This window comes from Cupressus sempervirens, chromosome 11, assembly GCF_028749045.1.
Source record: "Cupressus sempervirens isolate cs-2001-9-10 chromosome 11, ASM2874904v1, whole genome shotgun sequence".
Taxonomy (NCBI): Eukaryota; Viridiplantae; Streptophyta; class Pinopsida; order Cupressales; family Cupressaceae; genus Cupressus; species Cupressus sempervirens.
In genome coordinates this window covers 414,576,227-414,597,987 of record NC_143128.1, presented here as the reverse complement: position 1 = coordinate 414,597,987, position 21,761 = coordinate 414,576,227, and the positions used below count along the sequence as shown (strand labels likewise).

The 21,761-nt window shown below is 35.9% G+C and overlaps 1 protein-coding gene across 1 annotated transcript in view; it reads left to right on the top strand.

Annotated features, from left to right (window-relative positions):
* LOC149530216 (heme oxygenase 1, chloroplastic-like) overlaps positions 1-21,761 on the top strand; it is a 114,335-nt gene that overhangs the window by 43,072 nt on the left and 49,502 nt on the right. The gene's annotated exons all lie outside the window — the stretch shown is intronic.

Below are 21,761 nucleotides of genomic sequence, written 5' to 3'. Positions count from 1 at the left end.
TATTTATGTCTAATTTGTCTCCGCAGGAGTTAAAGTGCATTTTAGACTAGTTTAAATTGTGTTTATATAGTTGATTTGTCACATCTGAATTATTAAAATTGTTTATAGTTTAAATATATTAAACTTTATAAAGTTGTACATCTCAACTTATAATATTGACTTTGATTGCCTATTCAATTAAGTACTAGTCTTTTACTCTTGATTCATAATTCATATGTTGGCAAATGCCTCATTTCTTTCCTTTGAGGAATTTATATATTCATCTGTTGCATTAATCTATAATCATTTTTTATTTGAAACATTATCACATTTATTATTCTTAATTCGCAATCTTAAAACTTACCATAATTCTTTCCGTTTTGAAAGCTTTTGTTGCATTCGTACTCTAATTTATTTGCTATAAGCATCTTGGATTTAAGGTTGTTATCTAGGATCAGGTACACCTGCCTTGGTTTTACAAAGCCAGAAGCACAGGAGATTTGGATCACATTGATCAATCCTGTCAAGTTGGCCTTAACCGGTTGGATATCCTAGCATCAAGCAGGCAAGGTTCGTTGGATTCCAATCTGTAGTTTTGGGAACCAACATGTCCAACTAGGGCTTTCTCCACATTCATGCACCTAGTAGTTTCATTAGGGATTAGATCTTCCTTGAAAGCAATGAATAACCATTCACCATATTTTGAACCACCTTTATCAGATTCATCATCTATCACAGCTTCATCAACAACATAGTAACATTTTTTCTAATACTTAGGTTGTAATTTCCAAGGCTTATGTTTTGGAGCTCTTTCACAACACCTTGAAGCAGAATGACCAATCTTATTGCAACAAAAATATTCAAAAGACAACTTTCCTTCATACTGGCCAGCTCCTTTAGGCAATCTCCTAGCAATAAGCACTTCAAGTTTGTCAAGCTTTCTCTCTTCAATTTTTTTCAACTCCTTTGCATATCTTGATGTACTTCTTGAAGAGATTTCTCCCAAATCATATCTTTGTTTATCCTTAGAAATAATATCTTTGAATGCAAACTCAACTTAGGTAAGGCATCACCAAATTCACTCATCTCAAAACTAGTTAACTTATCCATCAACATGTCTCTTGTCACAGTTGTCACCGTCCTAATCTCCTCAATAGCTTCAACCTTGTGTTTGTAGGTAGGAGGTAAGGACCTCAAGATTTTAGCAACAATCTCTGTCTTATCCAACTATCCACTAGCGCATATGATATTGCAAACAAGTTTATTCACCTTCGTAAGATGTAATGCTCTCATCTTCTCTTATCCTCAATGTCTTATATCTTCCCATTAGGCTTTGCAACTTGGTTAGCTTCACATAGGTATCACCTTCATGCAAAACTTTCCAACTTTGTCCAAATCTCATGTATAATCTTCAATTCCGTAACATTTTGTGTACTCTATATCAGGCAAGGCATTCAATAATGCTTACTTAGCCCTGATGTTGTATTTAGCCTTCTTCTCATCAGGGGTAGCAATAGCAAGACTTGCAGGAGGATTTTATGTAGTCTCAATGATCTCACAAGATTCTTCTCCAATGCATCTCAAGTGTGTTTCTGTGTGACCTTTCCATGGTGAATAGTTTGTACCATCAAATATTTGGACTATCTCTCTTAAAAGCTACTATCTCAGACCACCTCAAGTGATTAAGCTTCCCAATGAGGAACTAGACTCTGATACCAATTGATAGAAAGAAGCCAACACACACAATTGAGGAAGGGGGGGGGGGTGAGTTAGTTGTGTCCAAAACTCAAACTTAACCAACTTTAACCTTGAACCACAATTTATATAATTAAGCATGTAACAAAAGATCCAAACACAACATGAACATGAAACATTGAGATTTTTGCGTGGAAACTCTATTAGGGGTAAAACCATGGTGGGAACAAACCCACAAGATGATATACTTTGCTAAAAGCATTATACCTTGTTAAAGATATTGCAATGGTAATGCACATACATTTAGGTACACTGGTGTAATGCCCCCTTTCTGGGTTGACCATGATTGATGTCTTTAAATCAATTGTAATATTTATAATAGTCATTTCAACTATCAAATGATGTTTAATTATTTAGATTTATGATCGAAAGATACAAATGTTATCCAAGTTCCCAAGACACCATCTATGGACTCCCTCAAAGTTTGTAGGTCCAAGTCCATTTTACGAACAAGATGCTGACCCCCACCCTCTATTGGGATAGAATCCATTAGATTGGATTTATGCAAGCCCCTCCTTGGTAACATTGTTCGCTTCTGATCATAAAGCTAGTAATATTGGAAGTAATTCTATTTTCAATTATAACGCTTGGTGAAGGTTCTGCAAATGGGGTTGCAAGCTTTGGGTTTAACCACGGAGGAAACTCCATAGTTAAGTGCACTCAGGCTGGAGTAGTACTGGGATGGGTGACCTCCGGGAAGTCCCGGTGCTTCACCCCTGTGAGCATCACCTAGATCCAATGAGTGCTAAGTGTTCCATTTATTCTCATGAGAGATGGATTCATGTTGAATCACTACTCATGAAACATGGGTCAATGAGTTTGACTCAAAAATCACACAGTTAAATCCTGATAGCAATATCACAATATTAGATCATTCAATATAATATAGACTAAATAAATATCTAATTAAAATGTATACTTGAATGTATATAATAAATTTGTAACAATATGAAAAGTATCTCAAATATCAATATCAATTCAAATATAAGTAAATTTGAGTATTATTGAAAATAATATTATGAGATCCTTCTTATTAATTATTCATAAAAATATAGATTTATAATGAATTACCTATATTCCATTATATTCTAATTTATAATTACGTGCTTATAGGATGATTTAATATATTTGAGGGTGACAAATACTATATAATGTAATGGTTCCATATCATCATATCTCCATTAATATATAATGGATATATTCCCTTTTCAATATCTACACTTTGTATGATTATATTTCCTCTTAATATATATTTAAATTCTCTCCATTTTATATTTTAGTGAATTGAACATCATAAGGCATGGCCGTTTAATATGTTTCCTCTTTTTAATATCCTTTCTATGTTTTTTCAAAGTATATTATTGTCAAATCTTGTACATATACATTTTGATACTTCTTTTATATGTTGCCATTTTCAGTAGTCATGGCAGTAGTTGTTTATGGGGTGGGTTTACCTATTTGTTCTCCTTTTAAAAAATGTTTCTTTTTCATTCGTCGCTTTTATTGAGAGTTATGTCTTTCGGCACACCATTGGATGGGGGATACATTCACCATTTGATTGGGATATTTATATATCTTTCCATATTCCATATGGTCGTGCCTTTTCATGGATGGGTGTGTTTATTAGCTTTCTTGGTTATTATATATTATAATAAGATGCAGTTAAGGGCATGTTTATATTTATGAGTTCTTTTCTTTGTTCATTAATAAATGATTATTAGTTTGTAATTCTATATTTAATTATTCGATATGTTAATATTGTTTAACTGTTCAATTGATGTCATATAAAGATATATAATATATAACTTTTTTATTAATTATCTTTGATCAGTTATTTGATTTATTTAGTAAATGCTTCTTATAAATAGGACTATCACAGTCAATACTTATATAATAATAATATCAAATATTTAGAATATATAATTTATATTTATTAATCTTGATTATTTTTAATTATTAATTAATATGACTTAATATTTAACTTCCTTAGTAGAGGGGTATATTACAATATGTAAGGCTCATCACCTTCTAGCAGTCTTTAACAGGTTTTGTTTTTTGGTTTTGTCTCGGTTTAGGTCTCAATTTCTGGTTGTAGAAATTGGATTTTGTTTTTGGTACTGTTTTCTGGTTTTTATCTTTTACTAGGTTCCAGGTCCTTGTAAAACCTATGTATTTGGACTTATTTAGTGGTTTCAGGTCCTTGTAAAACCTGATTTTGATAACTGTTTCTTTAGTAGGTTTTAGGTCCTTGTAAAACTTGGTGGACTTTATCGCTCTATCCTTTTTGTTGATGTATTAGGGTTTTGGGGCCCCTTCAAAACCTGTTTTTACCGTAATCTAAACAATCATAGACTACAATTCGTAGTGGACACTAATCCACAAATCATGAACTGGATAATAACATCTTCAACATGCTTGGGAATATTCCATTAGAGTACAAATTACAACTTTGAGTTGTTTGTCTCAATTGCACTCATACCTCTTCGCATCCATGATCCACCTACACACACGCATACATGATCCACATGATCACAAGATCATTACATTTATACAATTCATCAACCTTGAAGAAATAAACAAGGTCGACTAAAGTCTCACCTTGTCAATTACAAAATTACAATCACTAAAATACTATATTTAATGTGAGCTGACTCATGCCAACTAATACATAGCTTGAATCCATCCTCAAACATGCTAAGCATCTAAACATCATGCCTCGATCCCATTGCAACTCACCACACCACCAAGTCGGCCAAGCACACCAATGCAAAATTGAAATCCATCAATTGTGAGCTTGGACTATTAAATCCATCCTCAAACATGCTAGGCATCTAAAAATTACGCCTTGATCCATCGCAAAACACCACATCACCAAGTAGGCCAAGAACAATAAGAAAACCCACACAACAACTGGAATCCATCAATTGCGAGCACACCAATCAACGCGAACCAACAATGCAATAAGAGCACAATCTAAAAACATCCACAAGGACCATGAAGTACATAAAAACATCCACATCAACTCTGATCTCAAAAATTATCAGCATCTCTGAACGTCAAGAACACCATCAGTAACCTCTGTCACACAAGAAAAAAAGCTTGCAAATCTGCAAATCATGAACCGAGTTGAAGACACACATCAATGTCCCAAATAGGCTACATAGGTCCACATATCAGTATATTGCTATACTGAACCAATTCTGAAACACTGTCACCTCTGAACATCCAAAAATACTGGTTTCAATACAGGAACCAATAACTCATTGGAATCACCATGCAAACCTCTGTAAGTTGACACAAATCAACTAGAAACATCCCTCTAACCAATGTATACATCCATAGATTTTGATCTTACAATACAATAACTATATTAAACCAAACATCTCGCTAAACGTAATAGGAACATTGTCTTTAACAGTAGAAATATGTTGACATTAATGACAAAACATCAATGTCAGCACATACATGCATAATATTCAAACAGTTGATATATCGATCTATGATATTATGTGTTATAATGAATATCAATTTGGTATTGGTTGTAGTCCAAGGCGTTGCTGATGTTTGAACCCAATCGCATTCAGATATTCTATCAAATGATGCTTGATGATGTAGAGTATTTCTGATAGTCTTGGATTGCCAATCAGTATAAATGTAATGCACTAATATACCTTCGACTGATCAGTGATTGTTGGTTCTATGATCACAAAGAAGTGAGCACTTTATGAATTATGAGTATCATGGTGTCTATAATAAAAATTGAGTCTGATCTTAGGGTGGATCTGATCTGAAAACCAATGGTAAGTCCAAGCACAGGACATATCTGATGGTATGAGGTGACTTTCCAATGGCAACCCTCAGATCAGTTGGTATTGATCTGCAATTGATCTTTGCAAATCACCATATGAATATCGTTTGAAGCTTGCAATGATGTTCTCCACAAGGACCGATGGCTGTAGCAAATAGTCCTCAATGTATCCCCGCCGAAGATCTACAAACATAATCACTTTGGTCAGTCCAATAAGGTCACAAAGTAACATCACTTTATTGGAGAAACCAGCAGACTAGTGAGGATATCTCACCTTTGAAACTACTCTCCAATGCTTGATTTTTTTCCAAGAGATTGTAGACACAAGAATTCAGATGCTCTCAATGATGAGAATGAACTACATAATAACTTCTTGAATAGTCAAGGCTAGGTCCTAAATCACAAGAGAGGCAGTACCAAAAGAGGGTGCCCAAGTTCAAAATAGAAAATTAGATCTTACATTAATTAAAGTGGTGCATTAGTGAACCCATTTAATTAGGCCCCCTTGTGTGACAATTAACTTCAGGGGGACTATAAGAGTCAATTGCAAACTAGAATAGGTCCAACCTAAAGAGGGGACATGACAGTCTTCCCTTCCTATAATTGTTGCCCTCCCACATGGCATTCTCAATTGGCAAATTCTTCCGATAGACTAGACAATTTGTAATTGTGTATGACCTTAGCTTCCTCTCCCATAAATCAATAATCATTGTGGGATCCAGTGCAAGTCTACCTTCTTTGTCAAGTGGTGGAGGCTCCTCAAAAAGTGTGAGTGCTTCCCAACTGCTTTCTTGAGGCATGGAATATGAAACACATTATGAATCCGACTGCCCACTAGAAGCTACAACTCATAGGAAACCTCTTCTATTCTCCATATCACCCCATAGGATCTGTAGAAGCAAGGCTTGAGCTTCTCGGGTTCCACTCCTTTACAAGGGGATTTCTCTTTATGGCTACAATTAGGGATAGACCGAATCTCCCACCTCAAATCTTGACTCAATCTTGTGATGATTGACATACATCTTTAGTTGATTATGGGCCTGCTATAGATTATCCTTGAAAGATCGAAGGATATCAAAAGTCTTTGACGACTCCTTGGCCCTCAGTGCTCAACTATCTCCCAATGCCAAATCCACAGATGATGAAACCTCAAAATCATAAAGTGCCTTGAAAGTCGACATGCTCATCAACACATGATAGGTAGTGTTGTAGTAGTGCTCTCCCAAATGAAGCCAATAGATCCATGCCTTCTATTGCATTGCTACATAGATCCTTAAATAGCCCTCAAATACTTCCACAATCTCAGTCTGTCCATCCATCTGGGGGTGATAGCTTGTACTTGGAGTCAAATCGTTGCTTGCCAACTTAAAAAGCCCCACCTAAAAAGCATTGAGAAAATGGGTCTTTGTGAGTCACTATGTTCCGTAGAAGGCCATGAAAACATAACACCTTACGAAAGAATAACCTACTATCAGAACCACCCAAAAATTTATGCGAATGGCAAATAAATGAGCATATTTGGTTAATTGACCAACCATAAAATAGATACAATCCTTACCTTGCACCTTGGGGAGTCTGGTGATGAAGTCCATTGAATGATCTCCCACCTCTAATCGGGAATCAAAATAGATGAATTAACCTTCTACAAGAGTAAGCTTGGATTTATTTCGCTGATAAGTGGTGCACTCCTTGACATACTTTAGTAAATCATCCTTGAGGCCCTTCCATGCGAACCTCTCATGGATTTGCCTATAAGTTTTGAGGAGTCTTGGGTGTTCTGCCAAAAGTAAATCATGAACCTCCCATAAGATCCTCTCCTTCATCTTCATATCTATCATCCTGAATCTAACCATCCATCAAGTGGCAAGCAAAAGTGTTCTTGGAGTACTGAACCAACAAATGAGCCCTTCAATCTGCTAAAATTTGTAACAATGAACATATAGCAGGTCTCCTGGACAATGTGTCAACCACTACTGCCTTCTTCCCCTTGATAAAATGTCAAACAAGAACTTGTTCACCCACTTTTGTTTCTTTTTGTTTAGGTTCTACTCCAAAAATATCTCAAGCTCTTGTGATTAGTCCTTATGAAAAATCTCACCCTAACCAGTTTTTGCCAAAAATCGACCAAGGTATGCATGATGGAAAGCATCTCCTTATCATAGATTGAGTACAATCGTTTGACCTCTGTGAGCTTCCAACTCTCTAAAACAATGGGATGATTATCCTCCATCAAAACTAGTCCAATGCCTTCCCTAGATGCATCACACTCAAGGACAAAGGGTCTAGAGATATCCAACAATGCTAGTATTGGAAAAGTAGTCATGGCCGCCTTCAATCTGTCAAAAGCTTGCCTCATTACATTTGAAAAGCTCCCTACTTTAGATTTGTCAATAGTGCTCCAAGCTATGAGAACCCTTTACGGACCTCGTATAATAATTGCATAATCGAAAGAAACCATGCAACTACATGAGTGTTCTAGGTGTGGTCCAATCAAGAATCACCCAAATTTTCTCCTCTTGCACTTGAATTCCTCATGCATTATTAATGTGACCCAAATATACGATTTTTGTCATCCTGAATTCAAATTTGGCTCTACTTGCAAACAGTGATAGTGATTCCATGTTGTCCAAATAATTTAAATATTAAAAGAATGACTTAATTTTAATTAATTTAAATTAAAAGTGACTTCAATAAAATTAGTATTATTAAAAATCACTTAAATTTTATAAAATGACTTTATTATAATGTCGTCTTTAAATTATAACATAAAGTTTCTCTTTCAAGGGAAATGAAATAAAATAAATGAAATAAAGTATTTCTCTCAAAATAGGGAAAAGGCTATTATGAAAGGAGGAAAAAGGGAATTGTGAAGGCATTATATAGACTGTTATGTTTTATTTTGAGTTCTCTCTCTCTGAGCTTGAAGCATTGCTTGAAGGTTTAGTAATACCCTAGGATGGGAACCCTAGATGGTTTGGTGATTTGGACGAGAACCTAAATCAGCCCTCTTTGGTGGATTCTCTTTAGGATTCATAGGTGTATTACGTTGTTCACTTTTGTGGGCATCTATCCCACTACACATGATCATATCTCATAGGTGCTTTGATGATATTGGAGTGGAATCATGTGGGTATGTCGCATGTAAATTTTATGCATGTTTTATAATAGAATCATTTTCAATAGAGTTGTCTTTGAAATCGCTTATTTCCTTGGAAATCTATATTGTTTCCTTTGCATGTTTAGTTGACATGTTATTTTGCAACAAAATATAGCAAAACATGTCAAGAACTGAAACCCAAATCCAATTTGAGACAATCCTAGTTTGAGATATTTCACTTGCATCTTTACAAACGCCTCATATGTTCTTCCCAAGTCTTGCTATAGAAGTCATCAAAGAATACTGACAAAAGCATACACTTTTGATTGTTGAAAATGTTGTTCATGAAAGGCTAGAATGTGGCTAGTGCTTTGGTCAATCCAAAAGGCATGACCAAGAACTCATAGTGACCATAGTGGCAACAAAATGTTATCTTGTGCACATCTTGCTACCTCATATGGATCTGGTGATATCCAAAACAAAGATCAATCTTGGAGAAGTAGATTGCTTCGTGAAGCTCATCCAATAGCTCATCAATCCTTGAGATGGGGTATTTGTTCTCGATCGTCTTGTTCAATGTTTGCTCATTAATGCATATCCTAAGAGTTTCATCCTTCTTCACGAAGACTAATGAAGATGTAAAGGGGCTAGAGCTAGGCCTGATATATCCCTTGTCGAGGAATTCCTAGATTTCCTCTATTTCTCCTTGAACTTCTTGGGATGGCGATAAAGAGTAGTGATGACTTGTTTGGCTCCCTCCTTCAGCTTGAGCATGTGCTTAAAGCCTCTATGTGGAGGTGTCTTTGGCAGAATGTCTTTGAATACCAAAATTGTACTTGCCCAACATTGCCTAAGGCTCATCATCATGGTAGTGTGCTTTCTGCCCACTCAAAGGTTTAGTTGAAACCAAACATTGTGCTATTCAAACAACCTCATCATGTTTTAAAATTATTTCCATTTGCTTCGCCAAAATCTCCGTAGGATCTCCATTGGACATCTCTCACAACACTACCTTCTTGCCATCTACCTTGAATTGGATCTCTGTCTTCCTAAAACTTTGTGTATTTTCTAAGGGTCCTCATCCATTAAATGCCCAATATTACATCCCTATCATCCAAATCCACCACAAAGAAATCATCTGTCACTATGTAGCTGACTATGTTGATGTTGAATCATGGAACCAAATGTGTGAAAGGTAATAAAGATCCTCTTGCCACCTTGACCTTGAAACCCTCATGCTTTATTGTGTGAAAGCGTCTTTTGGTGACTAGAGATAGATTGATGAAATTGAGGTTAGCCTCACTATCGAGCACAACTATGGCTTGTCCTTGAAGTGTGCCACATACTCGAAAAACACTACATTGAGGAGTCCTAGGAAGTGCAACAATGGTGCCCTCTTTCCTCCCTGCCATGGCAATATTCGCCATACGATTAGTTTCCTGCTCTTGCCCCTTAGATGATTTTCCTTCCTCTTTAGTATTAGACACCACCTAGATGTAATGGATCTTCCTCTTGCCAAGGCATCATGGCCTAATTCCCAAGGCTCCTTGCATGCATAGAAAATTTTTCTCCTCCTAAGCTCTTAACTTGTGGTCTCATCCATATATGCCTTCTTATATAAATTTTTTTTTCCCTTGTCCTTATGTGTGAGAGACGGTTTGACATGTAACTCATAGAAGACGATAATGAGGTCACCATGTCACATGTTTTCTTGATCTCCTCGGTGAGCGTGTTGGGGTTGAAGCACTTGACCCAACCCTTTAGGGATTCGATCAATCCATCATTGAATAACACCACAAGTTTTTGCTTGGAAATATCAATTACCAAATCTGAAAGGCTCAGAAATTTTGTGAAGTAGTTGTTCCCTAAACCAGATTGCTTCAATTGTGCCAACTTCTTGAAGTTGAGTTCCGAATCCTTTCCCTTAAAGCTATCTATGAGTCTCTCTATGCAATCACCATACAAAATGATTTGGTTGCGCTCAAATGTGAGCATTCCATAGTGCTACTATTCATTCACAATTCCCTCCAAGTGGAGAGCTACAAAATTGATTGCTTCACTTTAAGTGTTGGATTGAGCTGAAAGTATGTATCTGCCTTTTGTACCCATGCTCTTGCTGATATTTTCCAGATCCATCTAAAGTAGATAGGTTCATCTTGCCAATCGTCTACTTGATGTCATTATTGTGATTGCTATAGATTTTGGTATTACAATATTTCATTTGTGAATCTATATAGTCCTTGAAGTCTATTTCTGCCACAAGTTCAAAATCTCTCCTATCTTACCTTGCTTGTTCTTGCATTTCCAAGAAGGTGGGCCCTCACTCTATATCCTGCTCCATTCTTTAAGGGAACACGGGCATCAATATTGAAAGTATGTAATGTCCCCTTCTTAGCCAGTGATTTTTAATTAGAGTTAGTCTATTACCAAGTCCGATAGAGGATCCATGAATTGGAGGTATTAGGAATTATCTTGAAATATTTTGGTTTTCCATGGCCTAAGTCCTAAGTAATAAACTCTCAAAAAGGGTGCACTTATAATATGAGTGTAGTGAGAGAGAGGTGCTTGGGAAGAAAATGAGGTGCAATTCTTGGAGAGAGAAAGAGGAGCTATGGATGTCCTCTGAGTACAAAGAAAAAAAACACGACTTTATAATTAAGAAAAAGAAAAGAAAGGTCACTTTACTTGAGGGTTACTCCACTTAAGTTGGATATAAAAAAAAGTCAAATCAGGTTTAAGTGGGAAACCCTAATTAGGGTACATGGTTTTGGAGTTTGATACGAGGCAAATTGGAAATCATTTTGATCATGTTATGTTAATTATTCTCTCTTGCCTTCTAAGAGGAGCTTAGTTGTGCGTGAGGGTTTGGATGGCTTGTGGAGAGGAAACTTTTTATAGATCATCACACTTGAAATGGCAAAAGATCATTCAAATGTGTGTAAGGAAACCCTATGTCAAGGGTTTTATTTGAGAAAAAAAGGAATCCGTTTTGTGAAGCATTTTGCTGGTCAATTGTGTGAGAGTAGCCTGCTTGTCTATGTACACCTTTCTTTGCTTCATTTAGAGTTGAAGAGACCCTTCTATTGCTGTTCATTGCTGGACTACAACAATCTACATTCTTAGTGGTTTGGAGCTAGGGCTTCATCTGTTTTCAGTAGTTAAAGGGTTATTAACAGCAAAAATCAGATTTAGACCAGATTGTGCAACTCCTTAAAATCATAGTGTTTCTAGGCCAAGTTCCCTAGGTTTTGGTGTCCCCAATCACATTTCTCTTACTAAGAGGGTTTTAAGGATGGAAAGGATAGATTTATTGTTGCTGCAATAAGTTTTCCGAGTCACCTGTGTGGCTGCCGCCTTGTGTTTAAGACATGCAATCAACTATTTTTAGAACCATCTTCATTAAAGTGCAAAGATCTTTTATTTGGGTATGCTTCAGATATGTAAAACATTTTGCTAAATTGGGTTACTTGTTTTTTCATCAAATTTTAGTCTTAGTTACTGGATTTGCGCATTCAGCTCATGCATCGGACTTAGGTTTGAATCAGGTCCAAATCCGTGAACCCATACGTTTCAGATTCACACAGGGTCAAATCTGGATCTTGTGCGAATCCAGGAAGTACCGAGTGAGGATCCACGTGGACCCATGGGAATCCGATGCGAATCCGTGTGGATCCCTACGGATCCACAAGCCAAAATAAGAATATGTGTGGCCAGAGTTAATAAAACTTGAATTTTTTTTAATCTAGCCCTAAAACAACCCTTATATGGAGTTCGCAAACACAATGTTCTCTCCATCTTGCGAGTGTTAAGGAATGTGATTTAATTTTACAATTATCTATATTTCTCTTGTTTTTTAAAATACATAATGTGCACACACACACACACACACATGAATCCATATCAATCGTAATGGGGAAAAAATTTCACAAATCCACAAAGCAGATTCTTGAAGCCGAATCTGTCCTAGAATCTGAATCGACAACTTAGATTTTAGTTACAACTTTGTAGTAAAATCTGGAATGCATTGTTGTATGAGGCTATTTCATGATTTCACAATTAACTTAGATTTTAGTTACAACTTTGTTGTAAAATCTGGAATGCATTGTTGTACGAGGCTATATCATGATTTCACAATTAATTGATATTTCTTTTTGGTATTTGATAAATAAGATTTTGAAGATTTCTTAAGTATGTTTGTTGCAAGTTCTTCTAGAAATCAGAAATCAAACAAAAGAAACTAGAGTTTGTAGTTTATAGTGTTCCAACTTTGGGATGGGACACTACAGCTCTATCAAAGCTTAAGAACCTTCCGTCGTGTGGGTTTTGTGAGTGGCATAACAAACATTGGAAAGATAAACACTTCTGGTAAGGGGATTTCTAAGATGATAGGAGGACTCTCTAAATTTATGAAGCACCTCGACACAAAGGAGTATGTTAAGACATTGATAAAATCCAAATATCAGGGTTATACTGGAAATAAAGTGTTAAAACCAAAGAGAAATGAAAACTTATGAATAGGAAGCTACCCAACTCTTTGAAGGGTACCAAAGCATGCATGGGGGGTTTGAAAAACAGGTTCTCTTTGATGAATTCTTAGGTGTGGTTGTAATTTTGAGACCTACTAAAACAAGCATGGTGAATTTCTTTAGAAGAATAATCGAAGAAAAATCAGAAAGTACCCTTGAAGAAGGTTTACTGAAAGAAGAAGAAGCACTCATTCGTGAGTTGCAGCCTATAGGCAAACTTGGAGAAGATAAAAATCAGTCAACATGCATGAGAGGTTGGACTCTAAACTCTGAAGTAAAGAGAATCACTAGTTCACTTCAGCCCTATGAGGACAAGAACACAAGAGAGTCACCTACTGAAGCTATAGATAGAGTATGTGAAGATTGAAGGAAATGCTGTCATAAAGGTTACCAAATTAGAAAATCAGTCATCTATTGTACTCACATATGAGGAGCAATCTTCACTTGAAAATGCAAATTTCAGTCATGGGAAATATCTTATTTCAGTTAATGATTGCATGAGTTGCCTGGTAGAAAGCTTGGAGGTAGACCTACACTATGAGGTTGATCAAATGCAAAGAAGACTCAAAAGTTTGAAGAATCCTCCCAAATTCTTGAATGATTTTGAATCTAGAAAATTTCTCCAAGTTTGTAGCTATATAATTGAAGATCTGGATTAAATCTTCTTGCCAAATCAATGCATTCTTGAGTCTATAACAGGTATTTGACCAATGACATAGCTTGAGGACCGAAATGCAAAAATGTAGCAACTTTAGTAACTGATTCAGACCTGCCAAAATGTAGGTTTTGCTTGAAGATGCAAGTTGTTGCAATAGAGGTCAAAAACGATGCCCATAGAGGATAAATATGTTTTTTGGTTGAAGAAACAAGCTGCAGACCCATGTATTTGCCTAGGATTGGTTTCTTATTAAACACTGCAAGTTTAAAGACGAGTTCCTTCTGTTCAAAACTGCATATTTTCCCTAGACAGGCTTTTTGGAGCATGATACACTAAACCGCTGCCTCTTCGATGTTTTTCGCAGGCATATACAATCACAGTAGGCTTTTGGCAACACGATACACATAATAAGATGTTAAGAAATGCCCTATCAAACTAATAACGGGCTTTGAGAAACCCAAACCAACATGCATTTAAAATGATGAAAATGAGCTTTCTATTACTGAATGCAAATCAAAGATAATCTTTTGATAACAATGATGGGATTTTCATGTATGTTTTACATATAAAAATTGTCACTTTTCTCTTATAAAGATGACTGCAGGATTTGGCAACAGATTTGCACGTGTTTCTACTCATAAAAATGCCTTTTACAATGTGTGGTAGGTATTAAAAACAATACCTTTATATAAAAACAAGATTTGGCTTTGTCTTTGGAAGTCAAAAACTATATATAAATGCAGCAACGGGCTTTGCAAGGCATACAAGGTGAAATGTGAAGCAGTTGAAATAGGTCTCAACTACTTCACACTTCAAAGGTGATTTGGTTGACCTTGTACCTCTAAGGGAAGTTAAGGAGTTTGATCCTTTCAATCTCAAATCTAAGGTCACTAGATCTAGGAAGATTAGTGCCAACCGACTGATAAAGGAGCACCAATGCAAACAAAGACCTAATGGTTATAGGGTTGGAGAAAAAATGCAAAAGTCCTTAAAACCCTAATGTAGCAAGATCTATGAAGAGAAATTAACTAGATATGCAATATAAGAGCTAAGGGTAAGGAGATGGAAATTTGTATCAAAATAGAGAAGGAAAGGAAACTTACCTTGTAAAATTCAAACCTAAAAACGTGCTATCAAACGTGCTCCAGAAGGGCTATTTCTTGCTATCTAGATGGAAAATTGCACTATAGACAAAACTCAAAAATCGTTCGATGATCTGTCATGTGTGAATTGGACCAATCAAAGGTGAAATGGATCATTAGGGGTGCATTGCAACCCTAATTGATTGTGTGTGACGTTGATTCTGATTTCACACTTCTGAAGAAAGTTGAAAAGGGTACATCAGATTTGCAACCTATTTGTTGATTCGATCTCTGCAACTTGCAATAAAAAAGGGGTTTTTTTTGTTGATGAGGGGGTTTACCTCGGTCAAACCCCACTTTAGGAATTAATTGTTAATTGAAATAATTGAATAGCATGAATGTAAAGTAAATGTACGGATTCACCTTACAATAGCCAAATCTCTCAAATCAAATGCAATGTGCTTACTTCACAATTTGATTTGGATCAAGAAGATAAAGATGAATGGATGTAGAAGCTGTGACCAAGGATCTTGAATTGATTGAAGAAGATCTTGAAGATAAACTTCTTTGATTGCTTGAATGCTTAAATCTTTATCTTCAATGGAGGAATGCTTGATGAATGCTTGAGGACTTGAAGACTTGAAAACTTGAGAGCTTGAGTGCTAGAACTTGTAGATGCTTGATCATAGAATGCTTGGGGTGACAAGTGAAGCAAACGGAAGGGTTTATATAGAGCTCAAAATTGACTAACTCTCGTAGGCCGTCCTGCCTAGAAATTAACACCTCGAAAGCATCTGGACATGGGACTCGAAGAGGATACCCAAAATAGGTCCCAATTAGGGGTGCACTACACCCCTAACAACTGGGTTCTAGAACTTCTGGCATCCCTTCAAGATCCCAAAACAGGTCGTGGATCTCCAGAATCAAGTACAAAATTTGAGATATGGCTGATATGGTGCAAAGATCAGATTCCAAGTGGATGGATGAAGGGAAGGGAGGACCTAGGAGGATAGATCCTACCTTGATCTTAACACCATAAAAAAAGGAGCTTTAAAGAGGATCTATTAGGTTTTACCCTGATTCCACCTAGGAGAAAGGACAAAAAAGGGAATAAATGAGGAAAGGTGCAAGGAGATTGATGATCTCGAATTAAATAGATGCTAAACCTTCATTAAATTGGAGTGCGTCCTATTTAAGATGGTGTACAAAGCAAACAACATTTTAATTTTACTCATGATTGAGTAAAAACGGGTTTTTATTAGCCACTTCAAGTCTATATGAGCTTCTTAGAGGCAACTAGACTTGCAAATATGTGAAATTTGTTTATCAAACAACACATACAAATGTGATGAACTTTTGGGCTCATTTTTCCTGTATAAATGATGCCCAATATATTAAATAAGAATCCCATAACTTATAATGGGATTTTATTATGAGATTGAATGTAAAACATGAAGTCTTTTCCATATGCAAAAGCCTCTAAAAATGTCACATTGTGCTTATGACAGGCTGTTTGTAAAACATTATACACGTCAGGATAAAAATGGGCTTTTATAAAGCCTTTACATGTATTAGCATTTAACATATTCAAGAGCTTTCTAAAATGACACTTTATTCCCTTGACGGACATTGGGAGATGAAAGACATGTTTAAACATCATTATAAGTTTTCAAAAATACGTAATGGCCTCCAAAATCACCACCTTGTCTCTTTGAAGCCAATGATGGGATTTTAAAATACGTATACAAGCATTTAAACTTTATAAAGAGAAAACATGTGATGAGAATTATAAAGCCCACTAATATATTCATTCTTCAATAAAAATTCACATATTTCCTTATAAATATGTTCGGTGGAGTTTTAATTTTAATCTGTAGGTAAATGACACCCTTGATGACATACTAACAAAAACAAAAAATGACAAAAAGGATGATGACATACTGACGTAAAGAAAACCTAGTTGAAACACAACAAACTTGTGCAAACACACTTATAGAAAACACAGGAGTCTATCTAATCAAAACTAGCCAACAATACAACTTTTCAAATGAAACCATTTACTGGCTCAGGAAAATAGCTACCTTTTTTCGGCAGCTTGTACTACCTTGCATGTTCACACACAATTTTGTACTAAATGAATCATGAAAAACTGGAGCAATGAAGTTAATGCTTGATGTAACACCTCTCGGATCAATGAACAAATTCACCTTCTTGAGATGAATCATATGCACCGCTGCTGCAAGATCGACCCATGAATTCAAATTGCTCCTGCTGAACTGCAAATTCATTTTTAGTCTCTTCAATTGTATCTTCATGCTTAAGTACAAGTGGAATATCTTTTCACCTATTGGCCTCTAACCAAGCAGGATGTCTAATTCGATATCCCTTGATCAAACAAATTCTGAGCTGTTTGTGCCAGCTACAACTTGAGTAACTAGTTCATCAATCAGTAATATCTTAGGCTGATTGGGAAAAGCTTGCTCATGTGATTGTGGAGATGACATCACTGAATTGTGCAGCTTATATGTTGTTCACAAACTCAAGACTTGGGAAAGTCTTGATTGTTTATGAGAAGTTCCTTTTTGAGCTCTGCAGTAGAACATTCATGCAAAGTGTATTCAAATTCACGACTTGAGACACAAGTGCATCATTTTAAGCTTAACTAGGACTTTCTTGCATGTCCATCTTTTCATGTTTGATGACATGATTGTCTTCATTCACTAGAACATCAGAAGAATGAATTTCATCTTTATGCTTTTCATCAATGACTTTTTGAGACTGCGTGAACTAGAAATAACTATGTTTGCTTCCTTTTCCTGGAAGAGAATAGAAAGATCACAATACTTAGCTTCAGAATGCTTCACTATCTCCTTTGCTGATGGTGCCTCAATAGAAAGCTTCTTTGGTGATAAAGATAACTTATGTTGATTTGCACAAATAGGATTAGGAGCAACATTTGGATGGGACTTTCTTCGTACATCCTCACGAGGAACGAAAAACATACCTTGAGCTATTTGCTTTTTGAGGGCAAGTAACTCATTTGCCAACCTCTCCTTCGTAGGGTCCATCCTTGTGATGGAAGAAAGTCAATTAGAAGCAAAATAACTTTCTTCAAACCCACCTGCTTCAATTCTTATTTTCCTGACAAGGATAACATCATCCTCAATTTCAATTGTCAAAGTTTGTGCAACTGCAAGAATAGCTAGGGCTGCTCTTCTCAACAAAAATTCAACTTTGGGAATTTGAGCATTGACAAAGAAACACTTCAAACTTGCAGCTATCGGTTGAGCAATAGTTGGAACCCTTCATGTTAAATTGTTGAAATGAGCAACAAATTCATGCATAAGCATGTGAAATGCCTTCTTCAACTGGGTGAGTTGGGCCAACAAAACATGAACATCTTCAAGAGGCTTAAGCCTTTCTTTGAACTTGGCCATGAGAGTGGCCCATTTTGTGATTTTCCATGGTGATAGATGGTAAAACCAATTAGCAACTACGCTTTGGAAAGTTTTCACAAACAACCTCATAGACACGTCCTCATGTTTAATATCATGAACATCGCCTTCAGTGTAAAAAACAACAATATGTTCATTAGGATGTGGACGTCCATCACCGAAGAACTTGGGAAAATTCTTCTATGAGCCATCGGGAAGAACATATAGAGGTAGAGCTAGATTCAATGGACCAAAAGCATTTCCCCAAGGACCTTGGGCCATTTACATGTCCTTGATAAAAGCTTGGAAAACTACAAAAAAAAAAATTACAATGAATAATTACAAAGAAAATGACTAGGGTATACTTCAAACGAAAGTGCGAGGCTTTCAAATGCGTTTTCTATCCCCAGCGGAGTTCCAAAAACTATCGGGTGGCAATTTTTTAAGTCTTTATGACCACAACTTACAAAATTGTGGATGGTTTGCAATCGACCATTTTCAAGAGTCAATTGCAAAATAATGTTTCCAACAACATGTGAGACAAACTCTCTTCTACTTTTTAGGGAAGGCTCCCCCATTTTATTGCTAATAGAATCAACAAAACAATTATTTGCATTAAGCTAAATCAGGGCAGGACATTCATCTTATTCTCTTCTTCAAAATAGATATTACAATCACAATACCATCTTAAAGCAATAGTGTATTTCACTTAAAAAATATTTGTTGGAGCAATAACTCTAATAAATAGAAGATTAGATGTAAGAATAATCTTCAGCATCCCAATATTTTATGTACCCTAGAAACTCATGAAAGCTCAAAGCCTTTCCATGGATCCTTGTGAGATTTTGAGATTAAGAATGAAGAAAATGTATACCTCAAAGTTTCCAACATGCACTTCACTTTGTATGTATAAATGAAGAAAATGAAATAGCAGAAAGTTTCCTTTCCTTGAGCATCCTATATTAATTTCAGATTGGATAAGCACCCCAAAGTCTCCTTGACCAAACCTGAAACCAAATTATTAGATTGAACACAGTAAGCAACTCAAAGTTTGCAGCATTGGGTTCAAATCCCTCTTGTGCACTCAAATTCGAGTCAAGAAAATGTCATCACATAACAACTTGGATTGGCACGAAGTCGCAAAACAACTTGCCTCTTTTATTGAAAGCAATATAATTTACATCTCAGCTGAAAGTCTTAGAGTGCACATACAAACTGACTGAGTTCTCTTGCCTTGCGAAAAGATAAAAATTACCATTAGCACCCTCCTTTATTTATAGGTGAGGGGCTCAGATTAAGGTGGAGAGAGAGGGCAAACCCTCAACTACCTTTGAATTAGTCAAGATTACAATGCCTGATGTACTTCTAGTCTGATTACACATTACAACTTTGCACATGATACCATCACATGCAATTACAACTTGTTACCCTACATATAATTTTTCATCAAAACTACACCTATTTATAAAGCACATGAAAATGACTAAGTGTTTGACAAGACACGACTCCTTAACATGTTCCTTTGTCGGTTTTCATGCTGCTATAGTATGATCCATGATTGGGGTGTACAAGTTTGGTGGAAGCATCTTGAACTAGAACATGAATCTGTATCTTTGATTATTCTATATTGATGGCATCAACAAATTGCTTGCTTAAAATCATTCTTGAAAGATTTCTATGCTATCATCATTCCATTTTTCACCTCCTTGAACAAGCATTTATAGATAGGCGGGAAGAATCTTCTCTTGTAAGTGGGGTTTTTAAGTCCCACTACAAGTCATTTTGGAAAGTGCTTGCTGCCCACAATTAGGTTCTTTGTGCTCATTTGCAGCTTTGAAAAACGGTTAAGAGTGCATAGAAAAACACTTCTAAGTGGGATTTTTAGCTTGAATAGCATACAGGGGAAAAAGATTTGCTCTTGTTATGCAAGACAAGTTTATAGAAGTTTCTTTTAATCCAGACTGCAAACACATGTTTGAGTTTTTTCTTCGTGGGAAGAACTTGTATCTCTTCTTGCATTGTTTTCGAAAGAACTTGTATTGTTGTGAAAAATATACCTACAAATCTCTTCTTGTGAATCTCAAATGCAAAGAAGACTTAAAACTTTATAGAAATCCTTTGAAATCCTTGAATGATTTCAGATCTAGAAAATCTCTCCAAGTTTGCAGCTATATAGATGAAGGGTTGGATTAAATCTTCTTGTCAAATCAATGCATTCTTGAGTCTATTAACAATTATTTTACAAATGGCCAAACATAAGGGCCGAAATGTAAAAATGCAGCAACTGATTCAACCTTGCCAAAATGTAGTTTTTGCTTGAAGATGCAAGGTGATGCAATGGAGGTCAAAAGGGATGCCCATAGAGGATAATTGCTTTTTTTGGTTGAGGAAAACAAGCTGCAGACCTATGTATTTTCCTTGGATGGATTTCTTATTAAATGCTGCAAGTTAAAAGATGTGTTCCTTCTCTTTAAAACCACATATTTGCCCTAGATGGCCTTTTTGGAGCTTGATACACTCAAAACACTGCCTCTTCAATGTTTTTCACAGGCATATACAGTCACGGCAGCCTTTAGGCAACACAATACACATAATAAAATGCTATGAAATTCCCTATCAAAATGATAATGTTCTTTTAGAAACCATACACAAACCAAAATGCATTTAAAATGATGAAAATGGGCTTTCTATTACTGAATGCAAATCAAAGGCAAGCTTTTAATAGCAATGATGAGATTTTCATGTATGTAAAATTGCCACTTTCCTCTTATAAAGCCGACCATGGTATTTGGCAGTGAATTTGCAAGTGTTTCTACTCATAAAACACCTTTTACAATGTGTAATAGATAGTAAAAATGACATCTTTATATAAAAATGTGATTTGGCTTTGTCGTTGCAAGTTAAAAACTATATATAAAAGGCAGCGATGGGCTTTTGAAGGAAAACAACACATTAGTTTACCGATGATTGAGTAAGAAATGGTTATTATTAGCCACTTGCAAGTCTATACGGGCTTTTTAGAGGCAACTGCTCTTGCAAATATGTGCAATGTGTTTATCAAACAACATCTACAGCTGGGTCAAACTTTTTGGCTCACATGACATGTTAAAATAATGCCCAATCTATTTAATAAGGGCCCCATTAGTTATAACAGACTTTTATTATGAGATTGCATGTTGCCTTTGCCATATGCGATGGCCTATAAAAATGACACATTGTGGTTATAATGGGCTGTTTGTAAAGCATTACATATGTTAGGATAAAAATGGGCTTATATAAAGCCTTTACATGTATTAACATTTAACATATGCACAAGCTTTCTAAAATACCACTTTATTCCCTTGACAGCTTTGGAAGATGCAAGACATGTGTAAACATCATTATAAGTTTTCAAAATATGTAATAGCTTCCAAAATCACCAC